Below are 18,301 nucleotides of genomic sequence, written 5' to 3' on the forward strand. Positions count from 1 at the left end.
CCCCCACCCCCGCGGGTCTGCCCCCGCCCAGGCCCCCCCTCCCAGGCCCCGCCCCCCTCCCCCTCCCAGGCCCCCCCTCCCAGGCCCCGCCCCCCCAGGCCCCGCCCACCCCCCCCCCTCCCCAAGGGCGCCGAAGTTCAGCTTGCCCGGGGCGCCAGCAACCCTAGGGCCGGCGCTGTCCACAGGTCACAGAAAGGGGCAACACAGGTGGAGAAGGTAGTCAAGAAGGCATACGGCATGCTTGCCTTCATTGGCTGTGGCATTGAGCATACAAATTGGCAAGTCATGTTGCAGCTGTATAGAACCTTAGTTACGCCACACTTGGAGTATAGTGTTCAATTCTGTTCGCCACACTACCAGAAGGTTGTGGAGGCTTTGGAGAGGGTGCAGAAGAGATTTACCAGGATGTTGCCTGGTATGGAGGGCATTAGCTATGAGGAGAGGTTGAATAAACTTGGTTTGTTCTCACTGGAACGAAGGAGGTTGAGGGGCGACCTGACAGAGGTGTACAAAATTATGAGGGGCATAGATAGGGTGGATAGTCAGAGACCTTTTCACCGGGTAGAGGAGTCAATTACTAGGGGGCATAGGTTTAAGGTGCGAGCGGCAAGGTTTAGAGGAGTTGTACGAGGCAAGTTTTTTTTTACACAGAGGATAGTGGGTGCCTGGAACTCGCTGCCGGAGGAGGTGGTGGAAGCAGGAACGATAGTGACATTTTCGGGGCACCTTGACAAATACATGAATAGGATGGGAATAGAGGGATATGGATCCCGGAAGTGTAGAAGATTTTAGTTTAGACGGGCAGCATGGTCGGCGCAAGCTTGGAGGGCCGAAGGGCCTGTTCTTGTGCTGTACTTTTCTTTGTTCTTTGATTCATTTTACGATCCCCCTTTTCATCCTGCCTTCCATCTTTTTTCCTTTGCCACTGTTTCCTCTCCCCCACCCTACTCGAGCCATCAGTTCCCTGTCCCAGGTTGTCCTTTCACATATTCCTTACCTTTGCTCTGTCATTAACACATTCTGATCTCGGAGTGTGCCACTAACATTCTTAGCTATGATCACCATTTACAATTCATTTGCCTTTTTGTCCACGACATCTTTGTCAATCTCTTCCAAGCATCCACCTATCGTTGGCCCTCTATGCAGCCCTTACTGCTCCATTCCCCCTCTCCTCCACCACAGTATAGATCAGATCCTATTTCCAGTTCTGTATTGCTCTAACGAAGAGTCTTGCAGATTCAAAACGTTAGCTCTGCTCACTCTCCAGATGCTTTCAGACCTGCTGAGATGTTTCCAGCATTTGTTTTTGATTCAGATTCCAGCATCTGCAGTAATTTGCTTTATTTGTATCTCATTGTTGGCACAAATAGGCACTTTGACCTGGTTAGCTTATTACAATTAATATAGATGAAATTAACTGGAACACAGTTGTTACACTAAAATCTATGATTCAGACTTAGTTACACAGTGAAGGAGCGATGATATAGCTCCAAGTCAGCATGGTGTGTGGCTTGGCGGGGAACTTGTGGTGGCATTCTCATGCATCTGTGTGACGTTTCCCTTTCCCATACTTGCCATCTTTTTGTTTCTGTGAGTGGGATTGCTAATTCATTGAATCTTATAGAACAGTTCTATAGAATTAATTCTCTTCAAGTTCATATCCAACTGCCTTTTGAAAGTTCTTATGGAGTCTGATTTGTGCTTGTAGTAGTGCCTCACTCAGCGAGTGCGAACTGAAAGAGGGCAGTGACTACTGAGGCCACGTTCGGACTGCACTCTTCACATGGACCATTGTCAGGTTTACAGGAGGCGGGATTAAATCCTTGGGGGTGGAAATCAGAACCCACCCATCCTTGGTGCAAACTGCAGATTGGCAATGAAAGGCACTTAGTTTGAGCACGGGCCAAGGCACAGGAATGCTTAGAGAGATTGGTGAAAACTCCAGGCAGCTCAGGCCATGTTCTAGTATCTGTTCTCTCAATTCTCAATGAACTGCTGAAGGGTTAGTACCATTGCCTCACTGGACCAGGGACCTGGATTCAATTCTGGCCTTGGGCCTCCGTCTGTGTGGAGTTTCTACTTTCTCCCCGTCTGCGTGAGTTTCCGCCAGGTGCTCCGGTTTCCTCCCACAGTCCATAGATGTGCAGGTTAGGTGGATTGGCCATGCCAAATTGCTCTTTAGTGTCTAGGACTGTGTAAGTTGGGTTAAGGGGTTGTTGGGACAGGGTGGGGAAGTGGGCTTGGGTGGAACTCTCTTTCAGAGGGTCGGTGCATACTCGATGGGCCGAATGGCCTCTTTCTGCTCTGTAGGGATTCTATGATTCAAAGAGGTGAAACAGTGGCCACACAGCACTGCTGTGGCTACACTCCAGAGGTTGGGCTCGGAATGTAAAGAGCAGCTGCACACACTGTGCAGGGAGCTGGTCCAATTCACTCTGCCCTTTGACCCAGCACAGAAATGGGAAAGAGCAGTGAAAGGAATTGTGTTGCTCGTTGGTGGACAAGGTGATGTCTATTTGACAGGAACAGACTAAAGAGGATTAGGAGAAATGCAAAGTCTGCATTACAACGCGTGTGAGCAAGAGGGTTGCTGAGTTACAAGCACAGTGTGGGAAAATGCAGTCACAATAACAAAGGTGGTTTCAAAATGGAGCGAACTGGCTGCTTATCAGAGAAGGATTGCTAGTGTCCCGAAAAGATAGGGTGGGATAAAGGGGGTGGAGAGGCAGTACTGATTATGGACGACGTTGCACATGACAGTATTCAAGTGAACATGTCCTTCAGGGGACAAGGGAGACAAATCCGACTAAATATCACAAGCAGAAACAGTGGTTCCGAGGATTTTTCAGTTCCAAGGGGAGTTTGAAGAAGTTTGGATTGTTCTTGGAGTAAAGAAGATGGAGGGGAAATTAATAGACGTATCTTCATCTGCCACGAGCTTGAATAATAAGAGGGAGATTGAGAAGAGTAATAATGCCTTCACTTAGAGGCCATATCCACCTGGGCTTTCAGGGAGAACTGTTTGACCTCAACCTCAGCAATGTCTCCATTTCACGGAGGCAGTTCTCACTCATATCTGCTGACTGTTTCAGGCAGAGATGCAGCCTCAGAGAAGGGAGAGGATGGTATTGCTAGTGATCAACGTTTCCTCTATGCTATGTGGGTGCACTGGGACACAATCATCCGGAATTTACTACACAGGAAACTGGTCATGCAGTCAACGTTCCCTTTAAAAATAAATGCACTTTAACTCCCCAGGGACTTCCCCAGGCCAACCACAGTCCACAGTGAAGAATGAAAACCATATTCTTTGTCAATTTCACCTTATGGCTGCTAAAAACACCCAGGCCCTGAAAACAGAATGATTTAAAATAAAACATGACCATTGCAGTCAAACACACTCTAACCCCAAGCTTTTAGCCCTTAAATTGCCAATACTTAGAACCCAACATTCTTAAAGTCTTCCAGTCATCACACTCTACTTCAAAAGTCAATGATCCCAAATGCCTTTTAAAAAACCTTCTCAATGTGCCCTGCCACCTTCAAGAAATTGTGTACACATACCTCCGGGTACCTCCATTCCTGTACCAGCATTGACAATGTCCCATTCAGTTGATGCCATCGCTCTTCACTCTTCAAGCATCATTTCACACTTATCTGCATGTGTCTGCCCATAGCCCAGCCAGGCTATGTTCCCCCTGAAATTTGTTACTATACTCTTCACTTACTGTTTACTATTTGTGTTATCTACAATCTTTGAAATAATGCCCCATATACTCAAGTCCAGGTTATTGATACGTATTAAAAGAGCAGTAGTCCCAAGGTTGGGGACTTGACTGCACCCTTCTACTCTCTGCTGTCTGTCCCTTAACACATTTGTATCCAGGCAGGAACTGCTCCTGTAATCCCATGAGGCAGGCCAAGGGGAGCAGAAGCTACTGCATCCAGTACAATTCCAAGATTGAGCAAAATCCAGATACACAATAACTCAACTTTGCAAAACATTTCAATCAAGTTCGTCAGGGAATGTTCTAGGCCCAATGATCTGCAGCTGCTTTTTCAATAACCTCCATCATAAGGTCAGAAGTTCACTGATGACTGAACAATTTTCAGGATCATTCCTCAGAGACTGAAGCAGTCCATGTCAAAATGCAGCAAGACCTCGACAATCTCCAGGCTTGGGCTGACACGTGGCAAATAACAATCACACCTCAAGTGCCAGACAATGATCATCTCCAACAAGAGGGGACCCCCCCCCCCCCCACGAACAACATCCTGGGGGTTACCATTGATAGAAACTACACTGGACGAGCTATATAAATGCCCACTTGATTGTTACTCCTTCCACAAACATTCAACCCCTCCACCACTGACGAACTGTGGCAGCTCTGTGTACCATCCACATGAGGCAGTGCAGGAACTCACCAAGGTTCCTCAGCTGCACCTTCCAAAACCATGACAACTGCGATCTAGAAGGACAATAACACCAGATACCTGGTAACACGGCCACCTGGAGGCTGCCCTCCAAGTCACTCGCTATGCTGACTTGTGGTATATCACCATTCCTTCACTGTCGCTGGGTCAAAATCCTCAAATTCCGTCCCTAACAGCACTGTGGGTGCACTTACATTTCAGGGACTGCAATGGTTCAATGGAACAGTTCATCATAACCTTCTCTCGGGCAACTGGGAATTGGCAATAAAAACTGGCCTAGCCAGTGATGCTCACATCCCTAAATTAATTTATAGAAAGTGACAAGTAACTTTGTCGCAGATTGATGCCCCTAAAGCATCCCGACCACCAACGTTAGACCGATTAGCCTGCACTTGTGAGTTTACCCCTCTTCCTTTTTTGAAAATAGCATGACATCTCAGCAGAGATGTACTGTTACCACTCTCCCATTTTAATTAAACAATTCACTAAGTGGCCCTGTTGCATCACAGAGTGTGACATATTGATGCTCAATCAATGACTCCAGAACTGAGATTGAATGACAATTGAAGACTTTATTGGACTAGACGTTTCCCCCAGCAGCGCAGGTACAGAATGCAGCTGCTGGGGAGACACAGGCTCTTACACTCCGCCTTACTGGGCGGAACCAGCAGGCAGGCTTCACCAATGATACAGCAGTCTCAGGTACCTCCCACACCAATGGTCTTACTGCATTGTCCAGAGTACCGTAATACCCCTAATACCGACTACCACACATAGATTGCAGAAACTGATATCAATCTTGGGGTGTGTGATTATTAAAAGTATTGAAAAATACCTTCAATGTAAAATGGAACAATATTTGGTTTTGTTACTAAAATAGCACTTTCTGTAAAATGACACGCAAGATTTTTAATATATTTGAGCAAATTGATCCTTTGTTTTCCATGTTCCATTGATAAATACGAGTTTATTGAGAGGGTGAATTAGGAAGTTTTGCCACAGAACCACCCAGTGATCAGAGCCTAAAACTGTTTGGTAGAACAAAACTGTATAGGAAATGTTGACACAACAATTCACAGAATACATGGTATCCCTACTGTGGTGATGTGCATCACTGTAAATACACAAGGGGTTAATGTAAATACATGTAGACTAGCTAGACACTAGAGGGAGCACCAGAGACATCACACACACACACTCAACCAATATATCAGTCAGATAGGACACGACCAATGGGCATTCACAATACACACAGAGGTGACACGACCACAGGAGGGCATTACACCAACTCATATATAAAGGACATCACACACATGATCTGGCTCTTTCCAGTGGAGACAGTCAGTGAGTACGGGCACAGGGTTGATTTGATATCACTCCCACCACGTGAATTGTAGCAGTCTGGTTAGTCAGCCTGAGTAGCTATAGTAGGATTAACAGTAGTGTTGAACCCGAGTTATAGAAGTGTATATAGTTTAATAAACGTGTTGAAGTTATCTCCACGTCTGATCCTTCCTTTATCAAGTGCACCACAAGGAAGCCGCTTATGCTACACCTAGAGCATAACAAGACATGGTACCATGAGTAAAGTTTCAATCCGTATAGACATACCTCAGCGTACAGTGACAACCAGCAAGGATAGGCAGCAGGGTAGCATGGTGGTTAGCATAAATGCTTCACAGCTCTAGGGCCCCAGGTTCGATTCCTGGCTGGGTCACTGTCTGTGTGGAGTCTGCACGTCTTCCCCCTGTGTGCGTGGGTTTCCTCCGGGTGCTCCGGTTTCCTCCCACAGTCCAAAGATGTGCGGGTTAGGTGGATTGGCCATGCTAAATTGCCCGTAGTGTCCTAATAAAAGTAAGGTTAAGGGGGAGGTTGTTGGGTTGCGGGTATGGGGTGGATACGTGGGTTTGAGTAGGGTGATCATGGCTCGGCACAACATTGAGGGCCGAGGGGCCTGTTCTGTGCTGTACTGTTCTAATCATGTTCGAGTTCCGAGTTCCGCAGCCGCTCCAGTGCCAAGGCGATCTCCGCAAAAACTGGCGGGCATTCCGGCAAAGGTTTGAACTCTTCCTGGTGGCAGCCGACCTACAAGACGTGGCCGATGCTGAAAAGATAGAGCTTCTGCTCACCATCACGGGTGCCAGAGCAGAAGAAATCTTTCAAAAATTAAAGTTCTCCAAAAGGCAAAACAGGAGCAACTTCCAGGCAGTCCTGGACAAATTCGGCAAATACTGTGAAGAAAACACACTCCAACCAGCAAAAAAAGGTAAGAAAAGCGTTTGTACTTACCACGAGACCGAGATCCCGGAGCAGAGAATAATTTTGATCGGCGGCCATCTTGCTAAAGGAACTGCACATGCGCAGTGGCGTAAACAGCCCGCAGTCCAGGAACAGCGATTTGCGCTTGCGCAAACGCTTCCTACGTCTGCCTTCACATGCGTCATGACATGATGTGGAGATGCCGGCGTTGGACTGGGGTGAGCACAGTAAGAAGTCTTACAACACCAGGTTAAAGTCCAACAGGTTTGTTTCAAACACGAGCTTTCGGAGCACGGCTCCTTCTTCAGGTGAATGGAAAGGCTTGTTCCAGAAATGTTTATATAGACACAGTCAGAGATGCCCCGGAATGTGAGCACCTGCAGGCAATCAAATCATCAAAGATGCAGAGAGAGAGGTAACTCCAGGTTAAAGAGGTGTGAATTGTCCCAAGCCAGTTCAGTCGGTAGGCCTCTGCAAGTCCAGGCTTGTTGGTGGGGGCCGAATGTAATGCGACATGAATCCCAGATCCCGGTTGAGTCCGCATTCATGCGTGCGGAACTTAGCTATAAGTTTTTGCTCAGGCCTTCAGGAGACGCGACAACGCAAAATTGCTGAGCAAAAACTTATAGCTAAGTTCCGCACGCATGAATGCGGACTCAACCGGGATCTGGGATTCATGTCGCATTACATTCGGCCCCCACCAACAAGCCTGGACTTGCAGAGGCCTACCGACTGAACTGGCTTGGGACAATTCACACCTCTTTAACCTGGAGTTACCTCTCTCTCTGCATCTTTGATGATTTGATTGCCTGCAGGTGCTCACATTCCGGGGCATCTCTGACTGTGTCTATATAAACATTTCTGGAACAAGCCTTTCCATTCACCTGAAGAAGGAGCCGTGCTCCGAAAGCTCGTGTTTGAAACAAACCTGTTGGACTTTAACCTGGTGTTGTAAGACTTCTTACTATGCGTCATGACGTCAGAGGCCCCGGACCACGCCCATTTAAAGGGGAAACGTCCCAAATTGAAGAAAAATGTCTTAAAGCCATAAAACAACCCTCTTTCACCTGGAATGACTGTTCAATGCCTTAATTTGAACCAGAACATGAAACTTACCTCCAAAGAACCCTGCAACAAGCAGTTACCTACGCCCAAACCGATGATTCCAACCTGGAATACTTTGATACCGACCTTTATATTTTCTCTGGACCTCAGGAGCCCAATGCCAGCTCCGACGCAGACAGTGATGATATGGTCCCAGAAGACTATGATGAACCTTTCACCTTGGGAGGCTACCCCCGTACTAAATCTGACGCAGACGCGGATTCATTCTTCGCATTTGAGGATTTTCAGCCCAGCATCTACAACATCCCAACTCGTGAGTGCAGGATTATGCTGAGGCCAGAAACCAAGAGACAGACAGCAGTACAAGCCCACAGACAGTGGCCTGCTGCCACACAGAGCATGGTCCACGCACCGCTAAGGGTTCCCGACTCTACGAAAGAAGACACGCAAGACACCACACCGCAGTCCTTGCCTGAACAAAAAGTGACTCCAGTGTCACAAGCCTCCACAGCGAGCTCGTGGACACACTCCACGATAGAAGAAACGCAAGACTCCAACGTGCAGTCCTTGCAGGAACAAGACCATGAGGGTCTAGCAACCTCCTCTGACCAACTAGCAGCAGACGATGCAAGTCTGCCATGCTCAAGCCAACAGCAAGAAGACCATCACGGTCTATCATGCTCCAGTGCAGAACAAAGCAACGGTGACAGTCCAAACCCAAGTGAACAGCAAGCAGCTACTGAGGCTCTACCCACGGTATGTGAGACGAGTGACGAGAGCATCCCACTTCCCATGCCAGATGTGCAAATTGACAGACCTCAGCTAGTGTGCACAGAGGCACTCGACGATCACTATGACACCACTGGTGACTCCGGTGACACCACGATACTTCCAACCTCATTCGCTCGAACCTCACTACAAGTCAATGCATTCCTGCACGTTCCAACTCCAGACGTGCAGCTTCAAAAAATCTCAGCGGACTCCAGTGAACCTGCTAAGACTCCGGAAGAGGAGCACCGACAAACCACACCTGACTCAGGTGACACAAACGAGACTCCGGACGAGGAGCACCAACGAACCAACACTGGCTCAGTTAAGACAGACCGGAATCCAGATGGGGACCAACCAATCGCCGACTCTGATTCATGTAAGCCGGACTTTACTCCAGACAGGGAGTGCCGCAACCTCAGTGATGGCATGCTCAGGGTGACAGCAGATGCCATGACAGGAGATGGATCACTTGACAATACACTGGGTCAGTAATAACAAGCAGTGACTACAGTCCTAGAGGAATTCACCAATATTCCTCACAGCCAATGACAGCTTTTTCTGGACAAAGCCAGCATTCAGGAATGCAGCAGCCAGCAGTCTATGCAGCATCTTCTCAACCAGGCCAGCATCACGGATTGCCCACGAGTGGAATCAAGACCGAAGGAGGACTACCACAGGCGCAATCTGCACCACAGACTGGATGCCTTAGTTACAGCCCAGGAAATGGTGCACCCCAGCCTGGCCAAATGGCATATACCCATCAGATGCAAGGCTCTAGTTTCACGCCAACACCTTATGGGCTACAAGATGCCATCCAACATCACCATCACAAACATCGCAAAAAGAAGGGACTTCAAAACAGACAGTGAAGGGATTTGACCACTTCTTGGTTCCTATGGCACAGGAACGTTGATGGCATTCATAGTCAAGAGAGACATTTGACCATGCTGATTGATGGTTTTTGGACTCACACGAATAATTTGGGCTTATTGTTTCATCACTGTTCTCATGACTTGTATATACCTTAATTTATATACCTGTTTTGTGTTCAATTTTCTTAGTGTACAGAAAATATGCAACATATAAAAAAGGGAGGATGTGGTGATGTGCATAACTGTAAATACACAAGGGGTTAATGTAAATACATGTAGACTAGCTCGACACTAGAGGGCGCACCAGAGACATCACACACACACACTCAACCAATAAATCAGTCAGATAGGACACGACCAATGGGCATTCATGATACACACAGAAGTGACACGACCACAGGAGGGCATTACACCAACTCATATATAAGGACACCACACATATGATCTGGCTCTTTCCAGTGGAGACAGTCAGTGAGTACGGGCACAGGGTTGATTTGATATCACTCCCACCACGTGGATTGTAGCAGTCTGGTTAGTCAGTCTGAGTAGCTATAGTAGGATTAATAGTTGTGTCGAACCCGAGTTATAGAAGTGCATATAGTTTAATAAACGTGTTGAAGTTATCTCCACGTCTGAACCTTCCTTTGTCAAGTGCACCACAGGAAGCCGCTTATGCTACACCTAGAGCATAACAAGGCAGCTACAGTGCAAGAGGTCATTCGGCCCAGAATCTTCACCAACCCTTCGTAAGAGAACCCTACCTTGGCCCACTCCCCCACTCTGTCCCCGTAACCCAACCTAACCTGCACATCTTTGGATACTGAGCGGTAATTTCGCACAGCCAATCCACCTAACCTGTACATCGTTGGACTGTGGGAAGAAACCCGAGCACCCGGAGGAAATCCACGCAGACACATGGAGAAAGTGCAAACCCACTCATAGTCACCCAAGGCTGGAATCAAACCTGAATCCCTGGCTGTGAGGCATCAGTGCGAACCAATATGCCACCGTGTCTTCCTTAAAAAAAAAATTCAATTCTTGAAATTACAAAGTCCATGTGCAGAGTGGATACGGAAAGCCCTTAGTCCATCTCATTTCATAATGATAAACACTGACACAAAATCATGGCCAAATGTTAGGACAAGAGGCAGTGTGCACCCTGTTCATGACTTTTAATAACTAGCCATGGCGAATTGGAGGCCATGTGCAATCTTCAGATGAAATATGGTTAAAGTTGTACATCCTTAATTTTGTATAATACATATTTTATGTCACTATTTGTAGTTAGCTGGAAGTGTTTGCAGCAATTTGGGAATCAGAATTGGTTGAAGAGCAGCGATTTATCTGTTGTACAGTTTGAGGCACCTGGGAGTTGCAAAAGTGAGGTGCTGCAGCACCACCTCTGGGTCTAATTGCAGTATGACAAGTTTGCATGGACATTTTCCATTAGAAATGTGAACAGTGCTATAGAGAACAGAAAAAGTTAACAGACTTGACAATCGGAAGTAAATTCTGCAAACAACAAATGTCGACCAGAAGATAATGAAGGAGGAAAATTTGAGGACAGAAATAACAGTAAAAACTCACGGCATTATATATTTTACAACTGTATCTTATTAAGGACTAATTGTCTGTTATTTACAGGCACCTGCGATGAGCAAAACTGCAGTTCCAGTCAGGTGAATCCTGAAATGCAGATAATAGGACATGGAAGTAATGGTGGAACCAATCACATGAGTGTTAAAAACAGGTACATGTTTAAAAAGTGAGCACAAGGACAGTGGCAAGAGCAATGTATTTGGGGGTCTCAATGTTCCCAGGTTAGGGGGCACAAAATCTGTGAAAGCTCCCACTGCTGATAACTATCTATTCATTAGGGTGGCACAGTGGCGCAGTGGTTAGCACTGCCGTCTACAGCACTGAGGACCAGGTTCAATCCAGGCCCCGGGTCACTGGCTGTGTGAAGTTTGTACATTCTCCCCGTGGGTTTCACCTCGACAACCCAAAGGTGTGCAGGTTAGGTGGATTAACACACTAAATTGCCCCTTAATTGGAAAAAAATTGGGTACTCCAAATTTAAAAAACTATCTATTCAGCAATCAGCAGTCAAAAATCTGCTTGTATGGATATGAAATGTGGAGCAGCATTGGCAGGTTGGATGGGATGGCACAATAATTGAGTCAGTTTGATGTTATCAGGGCTTGACGGGTGGAAAAAATAGTTTGATGAGCTGGGATGGACAGAGTGGTGGGGTCTGGTGGCAAGGGTACCGTTCCACATAATTTAACCTGAAATTCAAGTGAATCTGCACTGTACCACTTTCAAGTTCAATCTACTATTCGTGAGCTAGTGTCCAAATGGAATATGGTGGCACAATGGTTAACACTCCTGCCTCAAAAGCGCGGGGACGCAGGTTCAATCCCAGCCATGGATGACTGTCTGTGTGGAGTTTGCACTTTCTCCCCCCTGTCTGCATGGGTTTCCTCGCACAGTCCAAAGGTGTGCAGGTTAGGTGGGGTTACGGGGATTGGACGGGGTGTGGGCCTAGGTAGGGTCCTCTTTCAGAGGGTCAGTACAGACCAGATGGGCTGAATGGCCTCCTTCTGTACAGTAAGGATTCAACAGACTATCCAATCTTTGTACTAAACCCCAGGTGAGGTTTGATCAAGGCTCCATACCGCTGAAGAATCTGCTCGAGGTAAAGGTAAATATTCAATTAGCCCTTTTCGTTCATTTTGCACCTGTACACTTGTTTTTACTGATTTGTGTGAACATTAAATTCCTTCACTCTGGTTGAGTACTCAATCTCTCACTATTGATAAAATAGTGATTAGTCTTTCTCAAATCTAAACTGGATGATCTTGCACACCTCCACGTTGAGATCCTTCTGCTGCAGGTTTGTCCATTCACTGAGTTCCTCTACATTGTAAATTGGCTCAATCAACTCCCATCATCGTCGGCTGTCCCTCGATTGAAGGATTGTGAGTTTCTACCATGGGTCTTCTTGTGACTGACCAGGTCGATCTCGAATCACAGATCTTTGGGTACATGCAGGATGTCCCAGGAGGTACTGGGCTCCAGAATGCAGGGTTTGCTTCATTTTCTTTTCTTCTCTGCCACAGCTCTGACTCATCAGTATGGTATGTGGACGCAATTCACGGTGCAGATTGATGGATAGGTTGTCACCATTTTGAATGATTGATAGCGAAGCTCCCAATCAATAATGTCAACACTGGCATACTTCAAGGAGAGCTTTGGAGTGTCTTTGAAGCATTTTCCTTGTTCTCCCATGGAACACTGCCCATTTGAGAGTTGAGAAAACAGAACCTGGTGGGAGAGATATAAGACTGATTTACAAGTTTTGGTTTGGCAAAATTCAAGGACAGGCCAAGTTTCTTGTATGAAGAATTGAAGAGATTGAGAGAGGCTGGAAAATCTGATGCAGAGTGGGCAATAAATCTGCAGTCAAGTGCAAACTGCAGATCATACATATCTATGGTGGTCATTTCAGTTTTGGCACGGAGACTATGTGTTTTCAGTCTGGGTGGCATTTAATATCCACATCAGGGAAAAGTGATATTTGAGGGGATGAATAGCCACTGTCAAGCAGAATGTAATTAGTATAGGGGCTATCACACAGCCTTGTTTGACCCTGGCCCAGATTTTGAAGGTGTCTGTTTCAGATCTCCTACTCAAGATCAAGCAGTTGAAGGATTGTGATGAGGTTCTTGTATCCAAATCTTCCCAGCATAATCCACAGTGTCTCGTCATTTACTGAGTCAAATGCTTTTGTCAAATCGATGAATACATTGGAAAATTTCAGGTAGTGTGCGTGACATTTTTCCTGGATTTGTGTGGCAATAAAGATCATGGGCGGGTTCTCCGTCGGCCGACGCCGGAATTAGGAAATGCGATTGGGTGGGGAAACAGTTCCAATGTAAAAATCGTGGCGGGTGCCAGTTTCATGTCAAATCGCAATTCTCCGTCACCTCGACAGCAGCGTCAATACGTTCCAGAACTCGCATACAGTAAACACCGTTGGCATATCATGAGCCGGCTCGACCCGGTAGTCTCCGCCTCCACTGGGGCGAATTCCCGACGATGAGGTTTACTTGTGCTCGTATAAATCGTGAAACTGGCGCTGTGGCTGATGAGGGACTGAGAGGAGGTAAAACACGGACAGGCACCACCAGGCTGGACACTGGCCAGGCTGGCTTGGGGGATGGTGACGGGGAATGGGGGATGGTGACGGGGAAAGGGCCGTGGGTGATGAACCGCCCAACTGCTAGACAGGCATTTGCTGGGCACTCCACTGACCACCCACCTTGGCCCCTGGTACTGCAGGGTGCCCCCACCACATCCTACCATCCCCGCATCCCACCCTCCACCATATCCCCGCTACGGGTGGGGGGGGTTGCGGAAGAGGACACCGCACCGCCTGCGACGGTACCCCTGGCAATAAGGACGATCACCAGGGCCAGAGACCAACACGGTTCCAGTCACCGATGTGACCAGTGGTGCAGGGATTGGGGGGAAGGGGGCATGTGGGAGCAGGGTCTGCAGTGCCAATCTGGGGTTCATGCAGTCAGATGGACCTGGTTGGGCACGGAGGTACGCACAATGCTAACAGGTCGGCTTTCACCCCCTGTAGGCAATGTATATTGGAATACGACCAACAATGGTGCCCTTCCTCCTGGTCGCCACATACCTGGGGCAATGCCCTGTGGCTGTGTGAGCTGGAGCTGCAGCAGTGGAGTAGGCAGCAGAGGAGTAGGCAGCAGCGGAATAGGAGGCAGCCGCTGAAGATGCAGAGCCAGCTGCCCAACAGGCTGAGGAGGAGGTGCTGCAAAGGAGGCGCTGTATGAGGCCTCATGTGTACAGGCAGCGCCCGTCATTCGAGGACCTGCAGGACTGGGCATGTCGAAAACTCCGGCTGAGCAGGGGGACAGTGTGACGTAACTGCCAGATCATGGCGCACCTGGCACCTCGGGAGAGTGGGGTGGACACCCACTCCAGGTGGCTGTCAAACCTCTACGCCACGAGGTCCTTCCAGGCGCCGAGTGGGGACCTGACTGGGTCCGTGCCTGAACACCGCCCCAACGTCCCAGGGGAGTGTTTGCTAGTGCTGTTGGGGAGAGTTTAAACTAATGCAGCAGGGGTATGGGAACCGAGGCAGGAAGTCAGAGGGAATTAAATTGAGGACAGAAACAAAAGGCAGGAAGGGGAAAAGTGAAAGGCAGAGAAACCAAAATTTAAAAGGGCCACAGTACAGATTAGAGAGACTGTGGAGAGTTCAGTGAATGGATCCATGAAGGCCAAGAGAAATAAAACACAGGGAAAGTGCACAAAACATGACCGGACAGAAGGTCTGAGAAAGCAGAGCAGAGATCAAGGGAAGTCGAGATTAAACTGCATTTATTTCAATGCAAGAGGCCTGACGGTAAGACAGATGAACTCAGGGTATGGATGGGTACATGGGACTGGGATATTGTAGCTATTACTGAAACATGGTTAAGGAAGGGGCTGAACTGGCAGCTCAATGTTCCAGGGTACAGAAGGATCTACAAGATCATCTATGTGCGGATCCACAAGAGGTAGGCGAGATCCTAAATGAATATTTCTCATTGGTATTTACTGTTGAGAAAGGCATTGGTGTTAGGGAACTTGGGGAAATAAATAGTGATGTCTTGAGGAGTGACATATTACAGAGAAGGAGGTGCTGGAAGTCTTACAGCTCATCAAGGTAGATAAATCCCCGGAACCTGATGAAATATATCCCAGGACGTTGTGGGAGGCTAGGGAGGAAATTGCAGGTCCCCTAGCAGAGATATTTGAATCATCGACAGCCACAGGTGAGGTGCCTGAAGATTGGAGTGCAGCAAATGCCTTTGTTTAAGAAGGGCTGCAGGGAATAGCCTGGTAACTCAGACCAGTGAGCCTAACGTTTGTGGTGGGTAAATTGTTAGAGAGAGAGAGAGAGAGAGAGAGAGAGAGATAGGATCTACAGGCATTTAGAGAGGGACAGTCTGCATGGCTTTGTCTGTGGAAAGTCATGTCTCATGAATTTAATTGAGTTTTGAAGGGGTAACCAAGAAGGTAGATGAGGCAGTGCAGTTGACGTTGTCGTTGTCTACATGGACTTTAGCAAGGCCTTTCTCAAGGTACCGCATGGTAGGTTGTTGCATAAGGTCAAATCTTATGGGATCCAGGGTGAGGTAACCAATTGGATACAAAATTGACTTGAAGACAGAAGACAAAGAAATGGTGGTTGTAGCGGGTTGTTTTTCAAACTGGAGGCCTGTAACCAGCGGTGTGCCTCAGGGATCAGTGCTGGGTCTGCTGTTATTTGTTATTTATATTAATGATTTGGATGAGAATTTAGGAGGCATGGTTAGTAAGTTCGCAGATGACACCAAGATTGGTGGCATAATGGACAGTGAAAAAGATTATCTAGGATTGCGACGAGATCCTGATCAATTGGGCCAGTGGGCCGATGAATGGCAGATGGAGTTTAATTTAGATAAATGGGATGTGGTGCATTTTGGTAGATCAAATCAGGGCAGGACCTATTCAGTCAATGGTAGGGTGCTCCATACCACCACTCACACGGCATCTAACTTACTGGCTGTGCAAATTTGCAGTCTGGATCCTGAAGGGTTGGGGTAACATTGCACTTTTATCACCGCCAAATTACAAATGTATAATCTGACCTTGACTCAGAACAATACAAGCTTGTATTTCATCTACAAACCAACTAATTCTTTATTTGACTTTCCCTGTTACAACATTTTCAAAACTTGTTTTTAATATTTCCCCACACCAGGCTTATTCCTTCCGCTGCTTTTCCCTAGGAAAATGGTCTCACTGAGGGTAGCAATGCAATCTGGAGTCATGATAGCTTGTTTGATATGATTGCAGTTCTTCTTTGTGGAAGGACACTCGAGATTATCCACAAGTGTTCTAACATGCCAAGTTGCAAAATTTAAAGCTTTGCTTGGACCACAAAGATGGTGATCCCGCAGCATGCGGTTCCCAGCCACGAGAAATTGGGACAGCTTATTTTTAGGGAACCTTTTCTAGCCCCTTCACCAATTAGGGCGTGCAGAGGGTGTCTTGAAGAGGACTGTTCAGTCACAGATTCTGCTGTCCCAAGCCACTTTTGTACCAACACAGATGTTCAACAGCCTTCATGCATCTGTCACTTATGTGCAGATACTTGATTAGGGACTCCCAGGTTCACAGACAATTCACCATTCCTTCACCAATTCTCCATTGCCAGAGGACTAGGCAGAAAGACCCTAGTGCAAGCCTGCATGTGACTTAACATGGAGACCTTGGGGTGCCAACATTGCCCACACAATCTTGATGGGGTTGTTGGTCAGGTTTTGTTGACATGTCAAACCACAATGACCAGGACCATCTTGCTGCTGCAGTCTTGGTCTGCATTTGCAGCCGGCGAGATGCACATCTTTGCCTGTTCTGACAGAGGATATTTTGGACGGCACTTTGTCTGGCACATACCTCTGACCTTGCCACTGTAACTGGCCCTTCTGGGAGCAGGGAGCACCTGGCAGCAATGTTCAAGAGATCAGAGTGTATAAAACTTCTCACCACTTCAAGGTGGTGATCCACAGAAGGCAACTCCTAGCAACATCCAACAATAGTTAGAAGAAAGTTGCTGGCAGAAATCTGGCACATTACCAAAGCACGTCATCACATTTCATCCCACCTGTACGAGTGTGTGCCCCAAAGCTTTCAACATCATATTTAACATGAAAAATAAAAAGCTGTTCTTACAATTTCACAGTGTTTTGAGCTACCGAACCCAAATCCATAGAAGCCCTGCAGTGCAGGAGGCCATTCAGCCCATCGCGTCTTCACCAACTCTCCGAAATATCACTCTACTTAGGCCCACTACCCCACCCTGTCATTCTAACCCCACATGTTAATCATTGCCAATCCACCTAACCAACACATCTTTGGTCTCTGGGAGGAAACCCACAGAGTTCTGGAAAATACTTCACCCCTGCTAACTTTATATAGCATGAGATGTCGCCACTCAGATTGTCACGTAACTTACAGTTTGAAGTGAATTCACAATCACCATACAGACTGGTAAAGTCAGAGCTTCCTGGCACCTAATCAAACATTGTTTGACAACTCATACTGCTGTTGTCTACTCCTACTCTACTATTGTACTCAAATAACCCACGTGCTTAGACAAAATCGAATCCTTCAATTATTTGAAGGACCCCAATCAGGTCCCATAAGAATCTATGAATCTACAGTGTAAAAAACCTCAGTTTGCAAAGTCTGTCGCTTGAATCAGTTTTTTAAATTGGTTTATGGAATACAAGCATTGATAGCAAAGCCAGCATTTATCGTCCATCCCTAATTGCCTTTGAGAAGGTGGAGGTGAGCCGCCTTTGTGAACCGCTCCAGTCCAGGAATATGGTTCTGGTTGTTGGAGGTCAGTTATTGCAGCTCCAGAATATCACTGCAAGAATTCCTCAGAGTAGTGTCCTTTGTCCAACCATCTTCAGATATCAAAGCAGTCCATGTTCCATGTTATGTGTCAAAATGCAGAAAGACCAGGACAACATCCAGGCTTGGGCTGACAAATAGCAAGTAACATTGGCGCCCCACAAATGCCAGGTAATGACCATCTCCAACATGAGAGAATGTAAGCATTGGACCTTGCCATTCATTGGCATCACCATCGCTGAATCCCTCCATTATCAACCTCCTGGAGGATTACCATTGCCCAGAAACTGAATTGGCCAGACAAATACTGTGGCTGGAAGAGCAGGTCAGAGGCAAGGAATTCTGCGGCAGGTGACTCACCTACTAACTCCCCCAAAGTCTGTCCACAATCTCCAAGTGCAAGTCAGGAGTGTGAT

General features: G+C 47.2%; 1 protein-coding gene across 2 annotated transcripts in view; it reads left to right on the forward strand.

The window, feature by feature from the left end:
• The window catches only part of LOC119953397 (procathepsin L-like), a 107,891-nt gene that overhangs the window by 59,183 nt on the left and 30,407 nt on the right, over positions 1-18,301 (forward strand). Inside the window, exon 1 of one of the 2 annotated variants that reach the window (XM_038777635.1) lies at positions 11,060-11,151. The exons of the other annotated variant lie outside the window; for it this stretch is intronic. The gene's annotated coding sequence lies outside the window, so the exon portion shown is untranslated. Of the gene's footprint in view, positions 1-11,059; positions 11,152-18,301 lie in introns of those variants that run through there. 2 annotated transcript variants of the gene reach the window in all.

This window comes from Scyliorhinus canicula, chromosome 18, assembly GCF_902713615.1.
Source record: "Scyliorhinus canicula chromosome 18, sScyCan1.1, whole genome shotgun sequence".
Classification (NCBI taxonomy): domain Eukaryota; kingdom Metazoa; phylum Chordata; class Chondrichthyes; order Carcharhiniformes; family Scyliorhinidae; genus Scyliorhinus; species Scyliorhinus canicula.